The sequence below is a fragment of the Temnothorax longispinosus genome, chromosome 11 (genome assembly GCF_030848805.1).
Source record: "Temnothorax longispinosus isolate EJ_2023e chromosome 11, Tlon_JGU_v1, whole genome shotgun sequence".
Classification (NCBI taxonomy): Eukaryota; Metazoa; Arthropoda; class Insecta; order Hymenoptera; family Formicidae; genus Temnothorax; species Temnothorax longispinosus.
In genome coordinates this window covers 14,649,998-14,675,072 of record NC_092368.1, presented here as the reverse complement: position 1 = coordinate 14,675,072, position 25,075 = coordinate 14,649,998, and the positions used below count along the sequence as shown (strand labels likewise).

Genomic DNA, 25,075 nt, shown 5'->3' with positions numbered 1-25,075 from the left:
GTACGTTACAAAACTTTCGGGTGTCTCAATGTGCAGGAATTACATTGTGGCTCGAAAATGCAAGCGCTCCAAAGTAGTAAAATGCTGCACAGTAATGGAAACTGAAATACGCAGGATATAACACAACGATAATAAAAAGCGATAAAGACAATTAGTATAACGAAGAGATTAAAATTTAATAACAATTTCTAGGATAAAGCTATTTTATCTGGAATAAAATCTGAGGATTTAATTAAATAAATTACAATGTGTTTTATAATGTTATAATTTGCCAAGAAAACGGCTTTATACTGTTGCATTTCTCTATATTTTCTTAAGTGAATAAAATATATTTTTTGGTGAAGATATTTTTTATTCAATTTAAGTATATTACATCAAGATTTCTCGCCGGAGACATTTCTTGTAAAATACGTATTTGAATTTTCATTCAAGCAGTGTACGAAATATTGTTAATTTTTTTTATATGCATATACTGCGTATGTGTGATATATAAATCGCTGATAATTATAAGAAACGCTATATACATTAACGAGATATAGTAATAAAGATTTAGAAAAATCTCGAGAAAAATAAATTTTTAAGATGTCATGTCATCCACTATAATTCATTAACAACGAAGACAAAAACTATACTTAAAATAATAATATCGGATAAAGATAGATATTATTCTATAATAATCTCAAATAGAATAATTACGAGCGATGTCCTACAAGTCTCCGGTTATCTTTTATTTTTTGAGAGTGCGACTCTAATTCAATTCTAGTTTTTTATTTCTCAGTTATTCTTTACTTCCAATTTATTTGAGAATTATATATACACGGAAAAAAAGAATTAGCTAACAGGGGTAACTAATATTTTTTGCAGCGAGAGTTATAATTTAGCAATATAGTAGCAAAATGATTTATTGAAGTTTTGCTACTATTGCTAAATTATAGCTCTCGCTGCAAAAAATGTTAGTTATCCCTATTTTACAACTAAATTTGCTATATACAGTAGCTAATTTTTTTTTCCGTGTATCGCCGAATAATTCGGAAATGCGACACAAACAGAATACGCCACTATGGTAGATTTTCGCTCGGTTTGAGAATCCCTGCGACACTGCGTAATATCCTTTCCCTTCTTCGCGTTTTCTTTCGCGGAGCGAATGCTCTTGCTCGTTTCTCCACCTACCCGAGAGCATTTTGCCTCCCCTTTATTCGCGCACGATCCGATGGGTGATAAATGCGAATGAAAACGAATCGAGGACTGCTTTCGGCACAAAAGCTGCCGCGCACGGAGAGCGTTCGCATTATGCGAATGACATTTTCCTTTTAGCGCGAGGCATTCGCCTCGGTACCTGAAGCACCTGCTTACAGATATCTTCTGTTATCGTCGCGCGCGACACGTATCGATAACCCTTTCACGCTACCGAGGACGTTGTACATACAGGCCGATTCTGAAATGAGTCCTCGGGAACGCGCGCGAGTCCTCGAGCATTCCCTTCGCTTTAGATCTCTTCTCCTTCGCTCCTTTATTCACAGCCTCTCAATTTTTTACCTCGACAGTTGAATTTCGAATAATACAGTTAAAGTGAAATTGAGGTAGGAGAGAATTTTGTTATTTTGAGAAGTTTGATTGAAAAATAATCGAATTGCTTTCGTTGATTAAAAGCTATCGAGACGAGACGGGAAATATTAGGAAATGCCGAACCTAAGTGTCTCTCGAATTTTCACGTTAATGTTGGATTCCAGCGTTCACCTTTGACCTTTCTGCTAATTACGCGCTTATTTACAACATACCGAAACCCCATTCAGGATTCCTCTCTCTGTCGACTTTTTTCTCTTCCTTTGAAAACCTCAATGTCGTCCTTTTCACAGCCCTTAAGACGTTTCCGTTACAATCGGATCTTTGTGACTGCTGACTACTTATATCTCGAGGATCCTACGTAGCGCCATTCTTCGCGTCTGACCCACATTTTTCTCATCGCTCGTGCAATATTTCCCGGCGGCGCGCGCTGAAAGACGGCGCATTAAAGATTTATAAGCTTACGACGCCCGGTACGTGACTTGTAAATCTCCGCGAGCTCAGACAGAAACGCGGAAACTTCTCTCTCTCTCTCTCCCTCTCTCCCCCTCCCTCCTCCCTTCTTCCCTCCTTTCCTTCTTCTCTTTTTCTCCCCCTTTCTTTCACCGCCGCGAAAAGTTTCGCGAATCCGCATTCCACCGTTTCGTTCGTCCGTTCGTTCGCTCGCGCGAAATCTTTATTTCGCGCTCTTGCGTCGCCGCAATCCCTTTTCGCGGTGTTTTTACATTAAGAGCTCGTCTAACGCGGAAATAAGACGCGTATTCCGTCACGAGATATATATTGCAGAATAACCGCGGGGGTGGGGGGGAGGAGGCGAGAGGAAAGCGGAGAATCAAGTTTTCCTTCGAAAAATTTGCAATTTATCTTGTGGACATTTTTTTTACGAGGGAGAAATATTTGTTTGCGCCATTTTAGAACAGATGGAAGAGGGTGAACCGTAAAATAAAAATTTTACGGTTATAAAAGTGTACAAAAGGTCTTAGAGCAATAATATTAGTTAGGAATGGAAATCAAGTTTATTCAACTTTGGGAACGTGAAGGAATTTGAGATTTTAAATTAAAAAAATATATTAATCTAAATAAAAATATATATAACTCGCGTAATTCAAACATAGAAATATAAACAGTATGTAACTGATTTAATTCCATGCAACGTAATATCATGTCAAGCTTTAGATTTTTATAATAATTTATATTTTAATTTGTATTTAATTTTAATTATTTATATTTAAATTTATTAACATTTATATATTTTTACATATTTTTATAATAATATGATGCAAAGTGTTTCAAAATATCGCCGAAATATTATTCAGCTATATAGAAAATATTTTATATTTATCATTTTGAGATAGAAAGTGAGTAGAAATTTTTATTTTATACGCTACGCAGAAAGGTTTGAAAATCAAATCTTGCTTCACTGGATTTCTGAACTTAGATTTAAAAGCTGGCTTATGAAACATTGGTTGAAACTGTAGAAACAGATACTGTAGAAAAATAGTAACCTGTCGGATAATCTAAGCAATCCGAGAATATTCGGGGAAATTCAGGGATTCAATGATAAAACCGTAAACGTTGCAATGCTATCGTCCTTTCGTGAAGAGAGAGAGAATTCCTTTTTCCCATGTCTGGTGCAAAAGATAAGAACGAAGCATTTAATTTTAAAAATTGCTTTATCTCTCGTTAACATGTTGGTCATTCGTGACCAACGCCTGATTTTTCGGTGGCGTCTTCGTGGTTGGAAATTTTTTGGAAAAACAAATGTCATTTAATATAAAATTTTGTGTGATATAGCTAGATAAAATAAAAAGTGCTATGTAACAATATTCATGAGGATGCAACTTTGTTTAATCATGTGACATTATTATACATTTTATCATTGTGTGCATACGATAATGAGAATGCTACCGTGGTGGCGTACGCGATAAGACAAAATGCAAAACTCGTTGGGCAGACAATGCGTTAATTGCGCTTATCTTTATTCGAAGTCTCAACTTGTGATTTTCGAAATTTATGAACGCTTTTCTTCAACTTTATCAGTTTTCTTATATTATAGTATTCGCATTCTAAACGCACGAGCGAGAAGAAGAAATTCGGAAAATCGTAAATTCGGGGAACAAGACACGATTACGTGCAATGTGGTCCAAGGGTTTAAGGGTCCTCCTCGAGCTTTGTCGGCTCCATTTTCCTGCGAATTACAGCGCGCTATCTCGTGGGTCGCGACAGTCCCGGTTTAAACGCGAATTACAGGGCGTAAATCGCGTTGGGGTTGGAACGCTTGTTTATTCCGCGATAAATCGAGGAGCGTTTCGCAAAGCGGAATAACGGGAAGCCGCGAGGAGTGCGGGGGCCGGGCGCCGACGGTACACGAGGGTGCTTAGGGAAGAGGGACTTTCGGGGGGTTGGGGGCGAACGGTTGACAAGCTTTGGCCGCCCCACCCGTCGAGTAACCACAAAGCACGGAACAAAGGAATATCACCCGAGGACTTTCCTGGAGGATCCTTCGCGTTCGCGCGCGCGCGCATACGCTCGCTCTCGCAGGAACTTTATTATCCCCAGGGACAAAGTGGGACTTTACGAGGCCATTGTGCCAAGCGAGGCATGGTCTTCCAGGTGTCAAACGGTATATTTGTTCTGCGTATTCACGAACGCAGAGGGGGGATCGAGAGAGTATTCACGAGACGCCGCTTGGCTTTGAGTATACCTACCTGGGAACATCAAATTGTTATTAGATTAAAGGAAGCGAAGAAGCCGTCTGATAAAAGATGTCAAAATAAGAAGAGAAAGCGATCAGAGCGTAAAAAAGGCAGTTGAAGACGCGCAACGAATGAAACGTCAAAGAGAAGTTTCTATTCTTCGCGGTTTGTTTCGCTTATAAAAATCTCGCTTTGATGCATAAATTTTATTCTGCATTTCTAATTGCTATTCGCACAATTTTTCCGATAATGGCTACAAAACAGAAATGTTTGCTATTTTTTTTGTAAGTAATGTTCAACATTTTCATTTACTTTAAAAACTGTTATTTTTTACCTGTGTGCAACTGCAATCAATTAGGCTTGTATTAGATTCTGTTAGATTATTTGATTTTTTTCTATTAGGTTATTTAAATCAGTGAATATTTTATTAGGATCTTTAGAAGTTATTACATTATTGATCCTGATTGAAATTATATCAGAATATTACTAGAAATTATTTGACTTTTTGATCATTTATTATTATTATTATTGTTTCATTAAAGGCCTAGGCTAGCATCATTATCTCACTTTTCGGGATGCTGTCTATTACATTTGCTTTCATGTAAAATATTTTATATCGTCTATAAAATTATTATTATATTAATTCCTTAAACTTTGAAACTTTCTGAATTTATTATTTCTCTTCAGCTTTTTGGAGCACACGATCCCATTCTCGTTCGCTCAAGAGGGTCTCTTTTCTCCTTTTCTAGTTTCTTTCGTCTTTTTCTCGTCCCACCTGATACATCTCTATCGGCCGTGTCCATCTGCAGGTCGACGATGAACACGCATGAAATTATGCTTAGGCGCGTTCGGGATCGGCTCGAGCGCCTCGGACGGGATAGCCTTGATTAAATTTCACGGAAAAAAATGCAGCCGCGATTCGCCGAACTCCTTTCGTCGATCGCGGATTTCTTTTCCCCTTTTTGCCTTCCTCGCGATTTAACGGCGGACGAGATCTCGAGGGCCGATGGAGGACCTAGATGACAGCGCAAAAGTAGATCGGAAATTGAAATTTCGATTCCAGAAATATAACCGAAGTAGAATTATGAAAGTAAATATGAATTATTATCGCGATTTTAATTTTATAGATAGAATTTCATTCATCCTGGGAGCAAAAACGTATAAATATCGAGGTGGAAAGAAATAGTGAAAAAGATTCAAACAAGTAAAGCGTTACTTTCAGAAATTAAATAATAAAAATTTCCTTCTCAGTTAATTACACGAGGAGATTTCAATCTAGCATAAATGTGTATAAAAATTAAATACTTTTAAATTTTTATTTGCTCAATTATCAAACAATACTGAATTATCTTTAATTTAATAATACTTGATAATATTGTTATAAAACTAATATTATTGATTAATATCTTCTTTGTGTGTGGAAGTCTTTCCTGTCTATTATTTTGTCCTCCAAATTATATACAAATATACAAAATACATAATACGAATTGAATACGTATCGTTCAAAAATCCCAATTTCCGTTAAAGATGACGAGATTCTACATCCTTTCGTTCAGTTTCTTCGTCCAGAGGATCAGAGGTCCATAATATCTCCTAATTCCAGTATATCCCTTTCCTAGTTTTCACGAACCATTGAAAGAGGGTGGGGTGAGTAGATTGGGGGGAAGGAGAAGTGGATTCGAAAGGGCTGAATTATGGTCGCGAAACACGTGAGGCGGCTTTCGCGTAAGCTCGTTAATTGCGCGCGATCGCCGCCGAGGAACAAAAGGGTACAAATAGATGCTTTTATGCGATATGGATTTCGCTCGTTCACCGACCGTGCCGGCTAACCCGCGGCGCCGCGGCGTGCGCGCATAAAATTCCGCAGAACAATCGCCCGCCAGAAAAGTAACGGCTCTATTCTTCCCTCTCGCCCTCCTACCGCTCCTTTATTTCGCCGATTTTTTCGCGCGGTGCTTCCGCTCTTTTTTTCGAATTGACGTGGAGACGCGAAGGAGTTCCGCGATCATACATGATTCATCGCATGGTCCGGATATTGGTTTTTAGGGAACGATCCGTTGAATTTTCACCTATAGAATTGTAGAATAATTTTCTATTCTGTTTGCTGACTCGCTGATGTCTACGGATTTTTTATTTTTAATTCGAAAGTCGTGGAATAGAGAGAAGTCGAAATTTGAAAGCTTAAAACCGAAATGACTGACGAATCACGTGTGGAATTATTCTTTTGATGGAGGTTCAAAAACTATTTTTATGTTTCTAGAGAAAAATTTAAATTATGATTTATTCGAAGAAATTCTAAATTTGTTAAATAAAAAATATATTCTGCACGGACATCGTCAGTAACAGGTTCGATCACTAATACGATATTGATCATGGGATCGTCATTTATCTTCGGTTAACTTTTACTATTTACCCCTTTTATTCAATTTATAAAAAGCGCGGAACTTCCGATATATTTACTTGAAGAATACAAATTGAATCACGCTCACGAGCTAAACGTGCCGTGTTTCCGCAATTTACAAATTGCGTGACATGCATATTTCATTCGTGTCAGATCAAAGTGCAATGCAATAATTTTTTTAAACAGTCATCGCCAGCCCGGCGTAATTAAACCGCGCTTAATATTACAATCGTAATGCAATCTGATTATCAACGACATCGAGCGATGTACAAAACAATCGTTGATGCAGCAAATACAAACGAATGCAGTTGCGTCGACTGCAAAAACAAATTAAATGAGCCGCCGCGGCTCCACGGACTTTCACGCTTCTTACTTGGAACAACGCAAATCGCATCGCGAAGTACGCACGCTGCGTTTCCATCGCAACCGTCGCGTCGCGCTTTCGATCGTAATTTGCGGACTGACGCGTCCATTTATCCGCGTCAGGGCCGGAAAGGGTAACGCTAAGGTGTCAGTCTCTTGCGCGCACTGATCTTGTGCAAGCGCGAAACGCGAACGTTACTCCCGTTTCCTCCCGTAAGAATGACACACACTCGGCCGCTATTAGGGATAATGATCCTGGCGTGTCGAGCAAGGATCAGCCGAGGACGCTATTTTGAAATAACGGAAGCCGGTAATCGTTTCGCGGAAAGTCGTTTCCCACTTTTCAGAGACGCCTCTTTTCTGACGTGTGTATATATTCCTGTGTGTTACGTGCGCGCACGTACACGCTCCCGCAACACGCGTGTGCCGCGTCTTTTATGAGAGCAGCAGCTCTCAAACCAGAATTTAATTCAGCGCAGTTATTTTCGCATTAATTATGAATTCGTATTTTATAGGGATTTTGTATCAAAGAGAATTTACTTCGCGCACATCGTTTCGATTCTCGTTTAAAAAAATGGAAAAATATTAAAATAGGAATTAAAAGACTCAGTATATATATATATATATATATATATATATATATATATATATATATATATCATATATCTCTCTTTCTCTTTTAATGTTATGGTCTGATTAAATAAATATTAGAAAAATTTAGTTTTTTAAATTTTGTTTTATAAAACTCGAGGTTCTAATTATATTCTCACAACTTCTTAAAGAGTTAGGTTCATATCGTGACTTAATTTTTTGCTTTAATTACTGTGAATATTAGTTAATTGCGTAATAGTTTATTTAGACACTGCTTTATGTCTACGAAGCTCTTATATAATCCACCTAGGCGTATAAATAGTTTGCGAAAAATGTGGTTTGCGTTACTCACGGAGCTTTCGCGGAAGACTGTTTTATCTTCGAGCTTGAGAGAGCGTAATCGCGATTTCGTTACGGAGAAAAGTGCGTCAAAGTCCTGTTCGACGAACGGATAGGAAGAGCAGCAGCGGCTTAGCAGTTTCGTTCTCGGTCAGCGAATTTGTGTCGTAACTTCGTGTCGATCAGCGATTTGGAACTTCCGAGAGATGTTTGCCAATAGTGTCAATAGTTTGGAAGAGCTTTATTTCAGTCGCGTTCGCTTACATTTTTTTTTACGTTTGGTTTCTGCGTCCAAAATTAAATCAGTATTTAGCGTTTGTGGCGGGGAAAGAAGAAGGATAATTACAGAAAAAGCGCGATTTAAGAACATAATTTTAGATTCTTAGAAAAAGATTATTTCAAATTATTAGATTCGCTCTGATATTCGTTTGACGCAATAATTTTTTTTATGAGCAATCAGATCAAAATAGCAATTTAATTTCCGTCTTTAATTCGACAACGAAATCTAGTTCGTCGAGGCAAATAGGACACTCTGTATGTGACAAGGAAGGGGGGTAGGAGAGAATGTTGAAAATTGGGAAATGCGGGGAACAAGGAGGAAATGAAGGACAGGATGACAGAGGAGTTACGGAGAACGGGGGTTGGGGAGTGGCGAAAGCCGCAAGAGAATCTTTTGACATTTCGACGAGAATCCCGACGAGAGATGTGTGTGCGTTGAGCTCGCGGCCGACGACGTCTGTCAACGCGTTTCCCGCGTCTCCCCGTTTCTCTCTCTCTCCCTCTCTCTTCTTTCTCAGAGAGATCACGGATGCATTGAATGGGAAAATGAAGTATTTTCCGCAAACCGTGGATTTCTAGTTTGACACCGCGAAAATGCGAAAACGCAGTAAAAGCGACATGCGATCTTCCGCGAAATTAAAATCCAATCGACGCGAATGACAGCATTCTCGGACATTTAAATCGTCGAACTTTTGGTGCGTTATCGAGTTATAATTTTTTTTAGATTATTAATTCACAACTATTTCGGATTTCTCCGTTTTGTAAACATATAGAAGATAAGTGTATAAAAAGTGCAAAAAAAATTTATAAATAATACGTGGAAAGTCGTAATCCGATAATTCTTCTTCGGTAAAATGATGATTTGGTGGAATTAGTAAGCTGAATCGACATCGAGAATTAATCACCTCATGTGATAGAATCACCGTGATTATCCGCGATCGAATTCCGGTGGAAAATAACGTCGTACACGGGCGTACAAACATGAATACGAAACGGTGTATCGTCCCGTTTACGCCGTCGCTAAAACCGGATCCCATCTCGATGTTTCCGGCGGACGGACGTTTTGAATCTCGCGTAAACGGGCTCGTTATCATATCGCGATATCATCCGCCAATGGAAATCGTATATATCCTATGAGAGAGAGTGAGAGCGAGAGAGAGAGAGAGAGAGAGAGAGAGAGGGGGGGGGAGAAAGGAAGAAGAGAGATGTTTCGAACGAACGGCTACGTGAAACTTTCATAGGTCAGAGATTTGGAGAAAGGGTTGCGGTGCGAGTAGCGGCATGTAAAGTATATTTTGCCGCGGGGTCGGAAATTGCGTTTCCGAGATATACGTATCGCCGCGCGATCGAGCCGCGCTATTCTTGTAAATCTCGGCCGCAAATGTTCCGCGGTGGCAAAGTTACTGCTTTCCGGAAATGCGGGGAAACACCGGCCGCTCGGAGAAAAGCGGTAGGAGCTAGAGAAAAAAAAGTGGTTAAATGATATGTGGGATTTATGGGATTTCAGAAGGAAGCGAGAACTTGCGCGCGTAGCGCGCGAAATGTTAAAATAAATGAAAATTGTCCAATTGAGAAAATTGTTAATGGAAGGATCGAAGGATCCGCGAGACAAGAGAAACCCTGACAGGGTTATAAGTGCGAGATAATCGATGCCGTCGTTATTTCCACGTTCGCGGTCGATGATGCCGGATTTACCGTTACCGCGAAGAAGCGAAGAACTTGACAGAATGCGTCATGGCTTACTAATTAGCGGAGGAAAACGTATAAAGAAGCGCGGCGACTTGTCCGCCGGAGGCGTATTGGTTCACTCATTTCTATTTCTGTTAAGGCCTATCTACATAAGACGCAGAACGCGAGTCGCAAGCACACACACAGTCTACATGTCAATCTAACCTCTTTGTTAGATTGACATGTAGACTGCGTGTGTCTTGCGACTCGCGTTCTGCGTCTTATGTAGTTAGGCCTTTAGGGATGACATCGAGTTCATCGCGAGTCGTGTAAACGCGACGCGAATGCGTGTGAAGAAAGGGGGAAGAAGAGGATTTACGAATTCCATAAATTACGCCGTCGATTGTTTCGCCGTCGGATATTCCGCTTTTATTAATTTTATGACCGTTAAATTTTTATATTCCATGATGAACATTTATCGTTTCTTCCGTCCGATCTTCTCACTTAATTGTGCCTAATTAAAAGATGTTTCGCAACAATAACGATGCCAGCAATAATTTTTTACGACGCAGTCGAGATTTTCTTTTTCGCCGGAAGTTAAATATTATATGTATATTACCCCCCGACGGTTTAATAAATATAATAATTTGTACATGGTGCAATTAATTTTCTCTCGTTCGACTCTTTCGCAATCGAAGTGAGCCGAACGGTGATTTTCTCGCGCGTGTAACAATCTTTCGCCATTAAATTTCGCGAATCGCAGAAGCGAATCGTCAGTTTTGCGCTGCATAAATGTTCGCTTTCATTGTTTCGTTTCGCAGAATCTGAGAGAAACTTTGTTCCGTTCGCAGAGAGTGCAGCTTCGTTTAATCGCGAAACTTTCGCTTTTGCGCGAAACACGATTGGTAATTCTTTTAATGCACGCGATGGAGCGTCAAGTTTTCATTGTGCCATGCAGTCGTGATAGCTGCAGGTGCACAACGTAAATACGATTCGCTAATCGGAATTAGGGATGGCGCAAAAACGTTTTCCGGAATCGTGTAACTTCATGTTGTTGTCTTGTGTGCGTGTGTATCTTTGTTCCCGTTTGTTTGTCTATGTGCATGTTTGCACGGTTGCACGGTTATTTTCCGGGTATCGCTTATATAGTTGTCTTATAGCTCGCTCGTTATTGTTAATAATTGATGGCAGTCGTGGGCAATGACCTAGGTGAGACAGCAAACGTTCTGATTATAGGGTGACTTCCGGGAAACTTGTACATACATATAATGATAGATCTGGATTCCGAGACGACTTTTCCATCGACAGAACTAAAATTGAATTATTAGAGCATTTTATATTCTAAACTATGAAATTGTTATCTCGTTTATTATGTATTACTTTTATATATTACTTATTTAATTAAATCATATTCTTACGTTATTTTTGTCATGTATGTATATATATATTTTTTTTTTAAGAGGAGGGAGAACTTTCTCAAAGAATAAAAGCTTTTTTCATAAAAACTTGGAAATAACACGATTTAAAAGTGATTATTTATTTTTAAAATCACGATAAAGCGACAATCAAGATGATAAAAAGAATTTATAAGAAAACATTTTTGTTTTAAGGGAGTTATTTAAAACTTAATTTTAAATTAATTCTACGAGTGAGAAAGAGAAAGAAAGTTTTCTTTTAATAGAGTGAAAGGAAGCAGGTTTCTCGGTATAAAATCACTCGGGGAATTTTCTTTTATCAGAATTCCACGCGTGTAGCTTCCACGAAAAGGAGGTGCGATATTCGGATGCTTTTCCCTTCTAAATGCGTCTTCAACGTCGAAAAGACGAAGGGAAATTATCCCCTTTCACGTCGCGCGAGTTCCGCTCAACTTTGCGCGGTAACTTTATCGAGTTGCCGCGAAACTTTCAGTCGTCTCGCGGGTGAAATCGCATTCTAGGAATCGCACAATGCAACTGTTTCTTTTCTCGCCGCGCTACGCCGCATACGCAAATCTCGCCGATTGAAACGCCGTTTGTAAAGATGCGGCTGTGAAAGCGCGTGTACTCGCACATATGTGCGGAGTGCATATGTTCCGTATTATTGATCGGAAAATTAATGGCGCATCCGCGGTTGGTGCGGCGTGTGCTTTTATCGTTTGAAAGAACGCAATTTAATTTCCGCGTGAAGATTTATGACGTTCAGGAAACTTTTGCAGCGCAGATGCTCTTCCGAAGTCGCAGAATTCGGAAGGCGAAAGTTTCTCAGATTTAAGGATTTAAGAATTTAACGATCTCGAGCTTTAACGATTGAACGCAACCCTGACTTTAATTCTCTCTCAATCATCGTAATCTTAAATCGAAGACTTGGCAATTTTATAGTGCCGCAGAAATAAAAATAAAAAGTTAGTCAGAGAACTTAATTTTTAAGCAGAAAAGGGGATACAAAGAAGTTATTAAATTATATATATATATATATATATATATATATATATATATATATATATATAGGGTGTATCATTTTAAGTGATTCAGCTGAATATCTCTTAAAGTAAAAGAGATTAGAAAAATTGTTTTAGACAAAAGTTGTTTGGTTCGAAGGGGGACATAAAATGGTGTTATTGGTTTGAGACCATGAATGGTCGTTTAAAGCTCACGTGAACGACACCTTTAATTTTTTAAATGAAAACCCATATTTTCCAATACGTATTCTTGTAGCTAATCTTGAGAGCTTTTCAAAACACTATAATAAAGTATTTTTTCGTTAAGAACTTTTGGAATTATGAGGCATGAAAGTTCTAGTATTTTGACATAAAATACAAAATATCTTGTAAAACATTAATTTTTTTGGTAATGTTACTTTAAAACTTTTATGCACAGAATAATGAGACGAATCAATTGATATGAAAAAAAGGCATAGTTTCTTTAAGAAAAAATATGTAATTTGCAACACGCATCTGCATACTTTTTCTTAAAAGCAACTATGTCTTTTTTTCATACCAATTGATTTGTCTCATTATTCTGCGCATAAAAGTATTAAGGTAACATTACCGAAAACTTAATGTTTTACAAGATATTTTGTATTTTATGTCAAAATACTAGAACTTTCAAGCCTTATAATTCCAAAAGTTCTTAACGAAAAAATACTTTATTATAGTGTTTTGAAAAGCTGGCGAGATTAGCTACAAGAATATGCATTGAAAAATAGGGGTTTCCATTTAAGAAATTAAAGGTGTGTTTACGTGAGCTTTAAACAACCATCTATCGTCAAATCAATGACACCATCTTATGTTTCCCTTTGAACCAAACAACTTTTGTCTGAAACAATTTTTCCAATCTCTTTTACTTTAAGAGATATTCAGCTGAATCACTTAAAATGATACACCCTGTATATATATATATAAGAACAAAGTTGAATTTATAATTATATTAATAATTATAAGAAAATATCGAATTATAAAGTTATTATGATGAAAATAAAATTTAAAACTTAAATTGAATTATTTTACGCATAGAAAAATAAATTCTTAAATAAATAGTTAATTTTTGTAGATCTTTTATTTTTTTTTAGAAGAGATCTTAATAGATGCTCGATTTGTGTGTCACGCAAATGTTTTCATTATTAATTTTTGCTTGTTACAACGAGTTCTCTTCTTCTTCTTCTTTTTCTCGAGTGGCTATTTGTATTCTGGACTAGAACACAATGCTATTCTTCAAGTTAATTTATTTTCAGGACAATTCAACTTTCCGAGAAGTCCGCAACCTAACCTAAGCTCGCTCGCTTCCTATCTAACCGTATCGACGCCTTACGTTTCTTGTCCCAAATGTTTTAACGACGCTCTTTACTCGCCGCGCTCTATTGTGCGAATTCTGGCAACCGTGACCGGCATGTAGCCGCACGCGAGCGAATAGCGTAACGCTCAGGTAAAACTGCCTTCCGAGAAGCTGATAATGCGTTCCTACTTCCTCCTACCGCCACCTGCGTCGGTCCCTCGGTCTGAGCGTGCACCGGGTGTTTCGATTGGTGCCGCGGTCGGCGGTATTACTCATTGAAACCGTATAAAGCGGTACGATATAATCTCGACGAGGTCAATTTGCGACGTCGCAAAGGGAAGGTTATACGTGATTAAATAATTAACGTGCACGCCGGTGTCACGCCTGCCGCTATGCATCCGCGATATACCCCTTTGAAGCTTTGAAGTCACGCGACTTCGACGGCACCCGGTATGAGCGCAATGACAAAGTTAACGCATTAGCATAATGCCCGAGTTAAATATTAATGAGTTAAAGTGAATCGCCTCGTTTTATTCAGCGAGAAATTTGCAAAAGATCTCGGAGAGTGATTATGATCAGCCAGGCCGGGTTAATAGGAAGGAAAATAACCGGAGGGGAAAGAACGGGGGTGCAGGGGGCAGAGGGAGGAGGCAAGGAAGATACGATGCGGCGTACATGCATATATGTGTGAAATGTCGCTCGTTCCAGGAACATTATCGTTTACGGGGAAATGCACATGTATGCAGAAACGCAGGTGCACACGACAAGGTGGATGGAGAAAGCGGGGGTGGCGGGAAGAGGAGGGTAAGAGGATGTGCGAGAATCCTGGTCGAAGCTGTTCCCTTATGTATATGCGATAAATTTACGTAGCGCGAGGAGTCGATCGCGCTTATCTTGTCGCGCGAAATTTTATTTCGAAAACATTCGATCCCAAAGATTCGTTGATCTGGAAACCCTGGAAGTCTGAAGCGCATAAATTGGAATGCATCTTGAATTTCAAGTTCTACTTAGAATTTAGGTTCTTTCTTTAATCTTTTTTTTTAAATCACTTTTCTAAATCCTCTTTGAATATATATAAGGACGTTTTTCCGTGTAAACGTAGAGGCTACGTGAACGTGCACACATCCGTGCATGTATTCTGAATAGATCCATTGTTCGTCCGGTCGGACTAGTAAAAGGTACAAATGAACGGCAATGTTCTCCGAGGGGCAACCCCCCCTCCGCTCTTGTACTCGGAATAACTATATAATATGAGGCAGCGAGGCTGCGCGCAATTAAAACAATTTCATATTGGGGGACAATAGATCCTTCTGATAGTGGGCTTTACAAACTCAAAGCCCCCCTAGCATACGCAGGATATAAATTATTAGTTCAGTTTGCATGTGCTACATAGAACAATAGTCACTCTACAGGTTTTCCAAATACTGCAGCACGCATCGAATTGTATCTATTAATTCTTTCGCAGTAATTGTTTTATTATGCGATCGTTTGCGTATATTTTGCTTATTGATAATATGTATAATAGAGAGAAAGAGGAACAGTACAGTTGTACATACAGTTCAAGATGACGTAATTCAAGGAGTTAATGTAAAAATTTATTAAAGCATGATTATTTCTCACGCCTATATATTTAACTAATTACGCATATACGTTTTCATGCATTTTTTTTTATCTGAATAATAGGGATACGCGTATCAAAATTAATCGAATTTTTATACGAGCACTTTCTCGGTTAAAATCCGGCAATATACGGGGATTTGAGGATGTTCGGATCGAACTTCCGCCGAACAAAAATCACTCGGTCCGAAACTCGCGGCCGAACAGCTGACAACGAGTGACAAATCCGGCGAACGATGAACCGCCGAATGAAGATGGAACGAGTATATACTGGGGGTTTCAATATTCCGCCGCTAAAAGCCGTCGTATCTGCCAGTGAAATGTCAAAACCGGGATTATCAAAGATTAATTTTATTCACTAAGTGCGCGGAATGTATCAGGCATAGAAATCCCATCAAAACCAATCTCGTGAAAATATGTATGCGGCCCGACGATTTGTCGCGGTCGATAAACCGCAGTTTTTTTCGGGCGATTAATTTTTTTATGTCTTCAACTTTAATCCGAACGATCTAAACTAAAACCATCACCCAGAAAGAGACTCATGAATATTAATAATACTTGTGTATGCATGTTAAATAAATATTTAGAGAGAAGAAAAATATGATTTTTATATCAAGAGGTATTGAACTTGATGTACAATTAATATTTTATTAATTGTAACAATTTTTTTATATATATTTTTATATGTCTAATATTTTTTATTATTACGTTATTTTACTTTTACTTATATCATTGTTACTATTATTATGCATGATTAATTTCTATTATACTTTAATTCTGTTATAATTTCTCGATTCATTTCGCGTCGTAATGGAATATGTTTCTTCTCTCTCTTTTTGCCTTTCATTGTTAAAACACTCGAACGAGGCGAGAAATCATCTTCTATCACGCTTGATCGAATATTAATTTCCGTCTCCTCGCTGAGTCCGTACTCTCGACCGAACTACTTCGCGAACATAATCCGCTCAGATCGCTTCACTGTATAACTTGGAGGAGCTCCATAATGAGCTCGGTTGTACCCTCTTTCTCCTCGATTTCTCAACAAGCTTTGGCACACGTTGCCTTAATATCCGGATTCTCGAGTTTGACTCCGCGAGACGATTCGCGTAATCCGTTACAAAAAGAGATCCTCGTAGATACATATAGGTACGAAAAATATATTTTCTTCCGGGAAATTGCAAGAAGTTTCTGAACCTGATTATTATCTTCGGCGAATCTCTCGAAGAGATCGTGGAAACTTTTTAAGGATTAAGACGTGAATATATGTTGTTGTCGAGTTCGTCGAAGACGCACGAGCATACGAAAACAGATACTTTCGCGTTTACGTAACATTCCACGATTTCCCATCTATAATTCATGATTTGTCATGATTTGCATTCGTATATAGGTATGTAAAATATTCAGTCTATACGTATCTCTCATTTCTGGAGCGCGTAAAATCGCACGCGCGATTCTTTTCATCCTTGCTTCGTCTTTTTATTCCTTCGAACAATAAAATCCTCTTGACCGTGCCTCCTCGTGTTTCTCTTCCGGAACATATACATATACCGGAGCTTTTTTTCTGGGCACAAAGAATGTGTGTCTTATATTAAATATTGTGCAATCCCCGGGAGTCCATTATCCGCGGAGCGGATAAAATTCCGAATGGAGGAATTATTAATCTGCTAGATTCTTTTTTGGAGGGTAAAGAATTGAGGAAACGTGCAAGACATTTATTAATATCTTTTAAACCATTAGTTTTAATTGAAATAAAAATTATATTTTTGATTAAAATCACTTGCAGGTTGCAGGTAAAGCAGCGCGTTTTTTTTTTAAATTTAAATAAAACTGCATTGATCTGAGATTATAATGTGAAAATCAAAACAAGAACTTTTATCAAGTTAATTAATGATCGCGTTAGATGCCGAGGAAAAAGGTCTTTATAGAAGTGGCGCGGAAATGTCGAGTCGATATCTTCGGGGAAGAGGGGTTTAATGAGTGACGAGGAAGCTCGCCTTTAGCGCGTAAAGCGCTCTGAAAAATAGGTTGACTTTTACCGGGGGCGCGGTCATTACTGGCCCACTGGTAATTACAGGGTGTCGCCTCGTAAATCTGTCCCCGTGAACTTTTAATGTAGACGTAAACGTAACGGTCCCGTGTACTCCCCAATATGTTCCGCGGGAAATTGGTGTCCCGAGCTGCTGAATTATGCGAAAACGGTGCGGCTTTAAGTTCGTTATCCGCGCCTCGAGAAAATCTTTCATGGAAAATAGAGCCTTTGCTGAAAGCGGCACTTTTTGATCGGGCAAGTCTCTCTTGATAACGTATAAAACGATCTTGCATCGCGCTTGTTATCAAAAGTTTATTATTTATTAATGAATACTCATTTTATATACGTATTTAATGAATAACGAATATTTAAATAATATACATAAATATAAAATTTTTGTTTACGCGCTTATTTCTTTAAATGGTTTTTGCAAAAATTTCTTGAAGATTTTTTTAAATTTCTCTAGTCGTTAATTATTGACAGACTTTCCGCATATTAACATTATTTATCGTATTATACATTATTATTATTATTATTATTATTATTATTATCATCATTATTATTATCATTATCACTGTCACTATCACTATCACTATCACTATCACTATCACTATCACTATCACTATCACTATCATTATCATCATTATCATTATCATTATCATTATCATTATCATTATCATTATCATTATCATTATTATTATTATTATTATTATTATTATTATTATTATTATTATTTTCTATATATCTATATTTAAGTATTTATATTGAAAATTCATGCGTTCAGTGGTTAATCGAGTGTCAATACTGTCCTGCAAAATTTGCGAAACTTGAATTGAATATACGGTAGGTACGGGAGTATCGAGAAAGGGTTAATCCACTCGGAGAATTTCTGTCCTCGTCCTTAACGGCACGGGTGTAACAGCAGTTTCATAAGAACGCGATTTCGCGCGCGCGCGCGCGCGCTATTGCGAGGGCGTAGTTCGAATTACGTTTGGAAAGTTCGGAAATCGTCGTCGTTCGGAGTTTCGACTACGCTGTTACCGGCCTTAACTTTTCCCATTGTCGGCCAATCGTCAGCGCGAGCAAGAAACTGCGGTGAGTCCACAGGGGGATGGAAGGAGGGGTTTACTGCAGGCCACTCGTTGTTCTCGACTGGTAAAAAGAAAATTAAACAAGTTCGTTCTCGAGCGAAAATTTGACGAAAGTGTCCATTATCAACTTCGCGTTAGAAGAGTAAAGAATAGAATTGAACAAACTGAATAAGTAAAGATACGAATAAAAAACAAACGTGTGAAATAAAAATATGAGTAGGTATAAACGGAAGGAAGATGATATTAGAAAAAAAAACAGGAATTTACCGAATCTGTATTCTCGCAACTTTTGCAAAATATTATTCTGTTGTCTATTTTATATAATAATTAAAATTAATGTATAAAATAGTTGGAATATGATGCAGAATGATAAAAAAAATTTTAATTAATTGATATGACACAAAAAAATATGCAAAAAATATAATAATAGAAATACGATATAGAAATACAAAGAAATTAACAAATTGTATGGTTGTATAGGGTGTCTGTGTTAGAAGTTACACGTGGCATATATGATTTTCAAATTTCCAATACGCATCGATTGGACATTGCACCGAAGCTCTATGGGCGCCGTTCCGGCGTTTTGCAGTCTGAGTCGGCCGCGTTCGTCCCAAATGACGACCGGTCTAATAATGGCCTCCCAATTGCGTTCGTGAGCGTAGATTTTCTCGCGTTATTTGAGTTCGCGGCGCGTAACGGAGGAATTTCGGTGTTCAACTTGCTTGCTTCGCACGCCCCATTGTGTTACGGTTAATAGCTCGCGGCTTTATGAACACCCGCGCCACAATCGCGTCGCCCAATACACGAACCGGTGGACATTAGCGCACTCGCGCGTTTACCTAATATAGGGTGCTCCAATAGAAACTGCCAGATCCGTAGGCGACGCGATCTGAAAAGAGAAATCGAGAAGAACGAAAAAATCTGAAACTCGCGTCACATGCAAATCACACGTGAGCCATTTGTCGACTTTTATCATTTATGGCTGCAGCCCATTTAAAACTACAAATGCTTTGAAGCGTTCTTCTTCTTTCTTCATTGAAAGAAAGGAGAAGAAGAATGCTTCGAAACATTCGTAGTGTTAAGTGGACCACAGTCTTCAGCTTGTCGTCATTAAATCAATATTCAATATAAAAGATGTCAATTCGTCTTTTATCTCCTTTTTTTGCTTTTTGATACATTATAGGTCCATTATCTTGCGTGTTGACTTACACGTGATGTTATGTACGCATTTGTGCTTCATATATATGCAGTATTTTACGTCGAGCTGCAGTGTCACACACCGCAATTTCATGTTAGCGTGCCGAGGAGATTTCGCGATCTGCGGTCCAGTGAAGATCTTTCGCGAGACCACCCGGTACGTGCATTTTAGCCGCAGATTAGGACGAGAGCTCGCGTTTATGTGGCACGGAATCCCACGCTTTCTCGAAGTTGTCAAGCGCGGATGCATAATTCCGCAGCTCGGTACGGGAAAGCGGCGGTAAATACACGAATTCTACGGAATCCCGGCGCAATTCCTCATTCGCGTTTCTGCACCCCCCCTTTCTCCCCCTCCTCCTCCTCCTCTTTCTCCTCTTCCTCCTCGTCCCCCCTTCGCGTCGGAGATCCGGGAAGAGAAAGTCCATCATGCTCGCGCGCGGACTCGTTATCGGTAATCTGTTATTACACCGCGAGTGGCAGTTTTGTTTGGACTCTCCCGTCGAAGTTGCACGAGATGCACGTTTTCGATCTCTTGCGTGTAATTTAACTTGCTCCTCAGTAGAAACCTTTCATTATGCTAGGATATGTGAGCGATGGTGAAATTTGCAACATGAATAAATCGCATTAAACCACACATTTTCTTTTCCTCTTCTTGTATGTGTATAAAGAAGGATTTTAATTATTTGTTTGCTTTTCATATTAAACTTTACATTATTTATTTATTTATATAATTTTATATTATATTTTTTATATGTTTTAGTTTATAATTTTATATTATATTATTTAACAGTATTTTGTCTAATTATTCGTATAATTGAAATTCTCGATAATGTATACTATTGCGACAGACGTAACGCGGGAAAAATTCATGACAAATATATAAACTGTAGCAAAAAATAGAAAATTAGAATATTACGATCAATTATAATTGATCGTAATATTCTAATTTTCTATTTTTTGCTACAGTTTATATATTTATAAACGGACATTCGGTCCATTATTATTCTATGATTCTGTTTTTACGTTTAATCGCGATAAGTTTCTGGTCGATCGCCTTTATATGGCAAATTAGTAGCTTGCAGGTCAAGTACAACATACAATTCCGTCATGTTTAAGGACAGTCTTCGCTGCATCGACCTGCAGTGACTTGCTTGAGTGACTTCAAGGTTCATCGCTTCGACAACTTCTTCAGGCCGTAACATAAGAATGAAGCGTGTAAAAATGTGTCCTACTATTATGCTCTTCATGAACGTGATTCTTCCAATATATATATTGGAAGAATCACGTTCATGAAGAGCATAATAGTAGGACACATTTTTACACGCTTCATTCTTATATATTGGAAGAATCACGTTCATGAAGAGCATAATAGTAGGACACATTTTTACACGCTTCATTCTTATGTTACGGCCTGAAGAAGTTGTCGAAGCGATGAACCTTGAAGTCACTCAAGCAAGTCACTGCAGGTCGATGCAGCGAAGACTGTCCTTAAACATGACGGAATTGTATGTTGTACTTGACCTGCAAGCTACTAATTTGCCATATAAAGGCGATCGACCAGAAACTTATCGCGATTAAACGTAAAAACAGAATCATAGAATAATAATGGACCGAATGTCCGTTTCTATCTAATAATTTTTGAATTTTTTGTTGTTAGTTACATGTATTTTTTCTGAGCTTTACTTTTATTTATTTCTCCAATGCTAATTCTTCAAACTAGAAAAAGATAAAAAGTAAGTTAAACCAAGATTAAAGTTAATCTACTTTGGTAGAAATAAATATAAGTAAAGCGTAGAAAAAAAAATACGTGTGACTGACAATAAAAAATTCAGAGATTATTATTATTTAGTACCGTCTGACGGTTCCGTGACGTTCTCTGGACGCGAAAGTACACGTTGCTCGCTCTTGAAAATGTGTGTGCGAGCAGACGAGGCCGGTTCGTAAATTTTCAGCCGCAACTTCGGTCGCCGAAGAGGTACGGATGTCGTGTTTATACGCCATATACTTATTGAAGTTCGCGGCGAAGTTCGGTACGACGAGAGGCGTTCAGAAAATCGTGAGGAGAGAGAGAAAGGGAGAGAAAGAGATGGAGAAAAGTCGCCGCAGGACGGCAGGTGAGGAAAGGGGAGGAGGCGAAAAACGCAATAACGAGTCTGCGAGGAGCTCACTGGGAAATGGTAATATCGAGAGTTGTAAATCGCTAGCGAGCGAGCGAGTTAGTTCGTTACATCGGTCTGTTTGTTGCCGCGCGGTCGATTAATCATTCCACAGATTCCCAGAAATAAATAACGGAAGTTGGGGGTACCGCGCGCCGCGCCGGTGCGTTGAAATATGGTGGCGCTCCGCGCTCCTTTCCTCCCCCTCTTGCGCAACGCTTTTCGCTGCTCGCGAGATTTTATCGTGACAACAAAACGCGAAACGTCGTCGACGTAAATTTATGCGATTTAAGTAATACAGAGGCAAAGTCTGATTAACATTCATTCGAAAATTATTCCGATGCGTATTCGCTCGTCTCGCTAAATGATCTATCTACTCCGTTTCTGACATTAATTTAAATAATGAAGAATTAAATTTGCAAGATAGAATTTAAAATTTGTTTCGTGTAAGATTAGCAAGTTGATTATAATCTTTTTAAGACTGTTGGAATAATAAGTACAATTGAATAAACATTTATGGCGTGCTATTATTTTTATTACTGAGTGTATAACAAATTATTATATTTACAAAATTGGTCTTTATCTGGATGAAAAATCTAGATAATCTCATATCATTCAATTATCATTTCTTAAATTAGGAGGCTTGAAGAGAATTCAAAATCACTCATTTATTGTTATATCGTTAGAATATTTTAATACTTCTAAAAAACTTGTGGTACGCAGTCTTATCACTTTCTTATCACTTATCTATCTCTTATCTATTTCTCACCACTTACCGCTTAATCTCTTAATCTCCGTCTCCGTTATTTAAGGAATTCAAATATTACTTAATAATTGTACGATAACCGGTTGTTCTTATGAAGCCGGTCGCGTCTTTAAACACATTGACCGCTCTCGCCATTGTTCGAGCGGGCTTGGTCGAAAAAAGGGTTGCTACGGGCCGCGTCCGACATTGTCGGTGGTCGAGATCCTCGAGGAAGCGGCGTTCTTGCAGCAGATATAAAAGTGCGAGCGAGCGCAACAATAAAGGCGAAACGATCCTCCCGCGGTTTAAAACGCTGTCCGCGGTTTGCCTCGCCTCGCCTCGCCTTCGCCTTCGCCTTCGCCTCATCTCGACTCGCCAGGCCAGGCCAAGCCAGGCTAAGCCAAGCCAAGCCAAGCCAAGCCAAGCCAAGCCAAGCCAAGCCAAGCCAAGCCAAGCCAAGCCGAGCCGAACCGAGCCGAGAGCCGAGTCGCGGTGGTCTCGCTTTAATCTCGCGTGACACGGCTGAGGTGAATGGACCCGGACATCCAAGGACTCAAAGATTTCCGAATGCGAGCGGTAGTGAGATAGAGACAGAGGGGCGAGGGGGCGAGGAAAGGAAGAAAGGGAAGGCCCTGACGCACACATGTTTGAACGCTTCGTTCGCACACCGCAAAATTCGCTTAAATTTTATGTAAAAACAGAAAATATTCTGCCCGCCTGTGAGCGAATATTTTTGCGTTTTTCCACTCGTTGGTAGATTATTCGGTTTGAATACATTGACATGAAATTTAAATTTAGGTGGTCTTGTGAAAAAGGGATCGATGCCTTGTTAATTCTCCAATTTAAACGTACAAAAACATATTTAATTAATACTCAATTAGAGATATGCGAGCTCTGATTTAACTATTTGTTTTAGTTTTTTAAATAATTATATAAAAATAAGTTTATTAATTGATAATCTACAAAAAGATAAATTTATATTTATTGTGAAATTGATAAGTACCTACAAAAGAGTAATGTTTAACTTAAGGGTTAATTTGTCAAATGCTGTAATTATAATAGAAAGAAATTTAACAAAATCATGATTATTTTTTATGTCTTTCTGGAATTATAATTTGAAGTTTGAAAATTAAAGAAAAGAGAAAATTATTTATGTTACTGAAATATAAATACTTATTTATGACAGAATCTTTGTTTTAAAAATGGATAACGGAAATTTTTAATATTTTGCAAAGTATTCACTTTTTAAAAATATCTTGCCACATATTTTTCTCTAAAAAACACATATTACAATATATTTAGATTTTTGTACAAAAATATATTTGTCTATAGAAATTTTTATTTCTTTCTCGAATAACTTGAAGTTTGAAAATTAAATGCAGAAAAGTTTTAAGGAAAATTATTTGAAATATAAATAACATATATTTATGACAAAATCTTTGTTTTAGAAATGGATTACGGAAATTTTAATATTTTGCAAGATATTCAAATATTTCGCAAATAACCTATTTTTATATTCTAAAAAATATACGCATACATATTTAGATTTTTGTGTAAAAGCAAATATATCTTTTTCACGTTAACAAAAAAAAAGAGAAACGCGCAATTACGCTCTGCAGGTACATTGTCACACCTGCGGAGGAAGTAACGTTGTAGGAAGCTACGCATCATTAAGCCGTCCAAGTTTTTTTTTCCATTGCTCGCCGTAAAGCGAGATATGACCCATTATTTGAATATCATGACTCACCTCGTAACATAGTTATATAGAGAGTATCTTAGCGAGAAGAACAAAGATGGGCAACTTTCCACAATATGAGACAGATAATACGGCTGGGCTTACGAGGGTACGTGTTACAGCCTGGATAAAATATAATAGTTTATGAAAAAAGTATACATTGTCAGTTGGTGAGATCCGACTCCCGCCGCCGTTCTATCCCCAAGAGGGGAGAATCTGAAATTCTCGCGTAATGAAGTCACGAAGAAAAATTGCGCGGTCGTCGCGAAGGTTGCTTACGCAAGCGCAACATCAATCGGGCATGATTCTTGAAAATCATTACATACATGCGTGAGTGTGGAAGGTCGGCGGTGCGCGAGACGGAAGTCCATAATCGCCACTCGGCGGTATGCGGGAGATTTTTTTCCGCTATCGCGTTATTACATTGCGCAATTTCAAGTATAATTACTGTCACTAATTATCTCACATCTTATTTTTATACATAATGTTCTCCTCGAAGTTTGCCCGGAGACCGCGTCCGGAAAAAGATAAACGCCAGTGTTTCTCCTCCATTATCGTTATCTCCGTGAGCGCGGAGGTGTTTCAGGGCTTCGTTCTCTTTTCGGCGCCCCTTCGTACGTCACGCGTCGCCGTCGTATTATCCGCAACGTCTAAAGTTTGATTACACGGTGGCGGCCTTCGTTCGCGACGTTCGCATTCCGCGCTCGTCCGAGGCGTTGGAAACTTTTCCGAGGAGTCGCCGCGGTCGTCTCTTTCGCCGGGCGCATCGCGTCCGTCACTCTCGCCGTCTGATAACGACGTCGCGTTTCGATGATACCGCGTCGTACCAACCCGTGAATATACGCGGCTCGCGCGA

At 38.5% G+C, this 25,075-nt stretch overlaps 1 protein-coding gene across 1 annotated transcript in view; it reads left to right on the top strand.

The window, feature by feature from the left end:
* The window catches only part of LOC139821265 (interleukin-1 receptor accessory protein-like 1-B), a 175,023-nt gene that overhangs the window by 1,472 nt on the left and 148,476 nt on the right, over nucleotides 1–25,075 (top strand). The window lies entirely within an intron of this gene.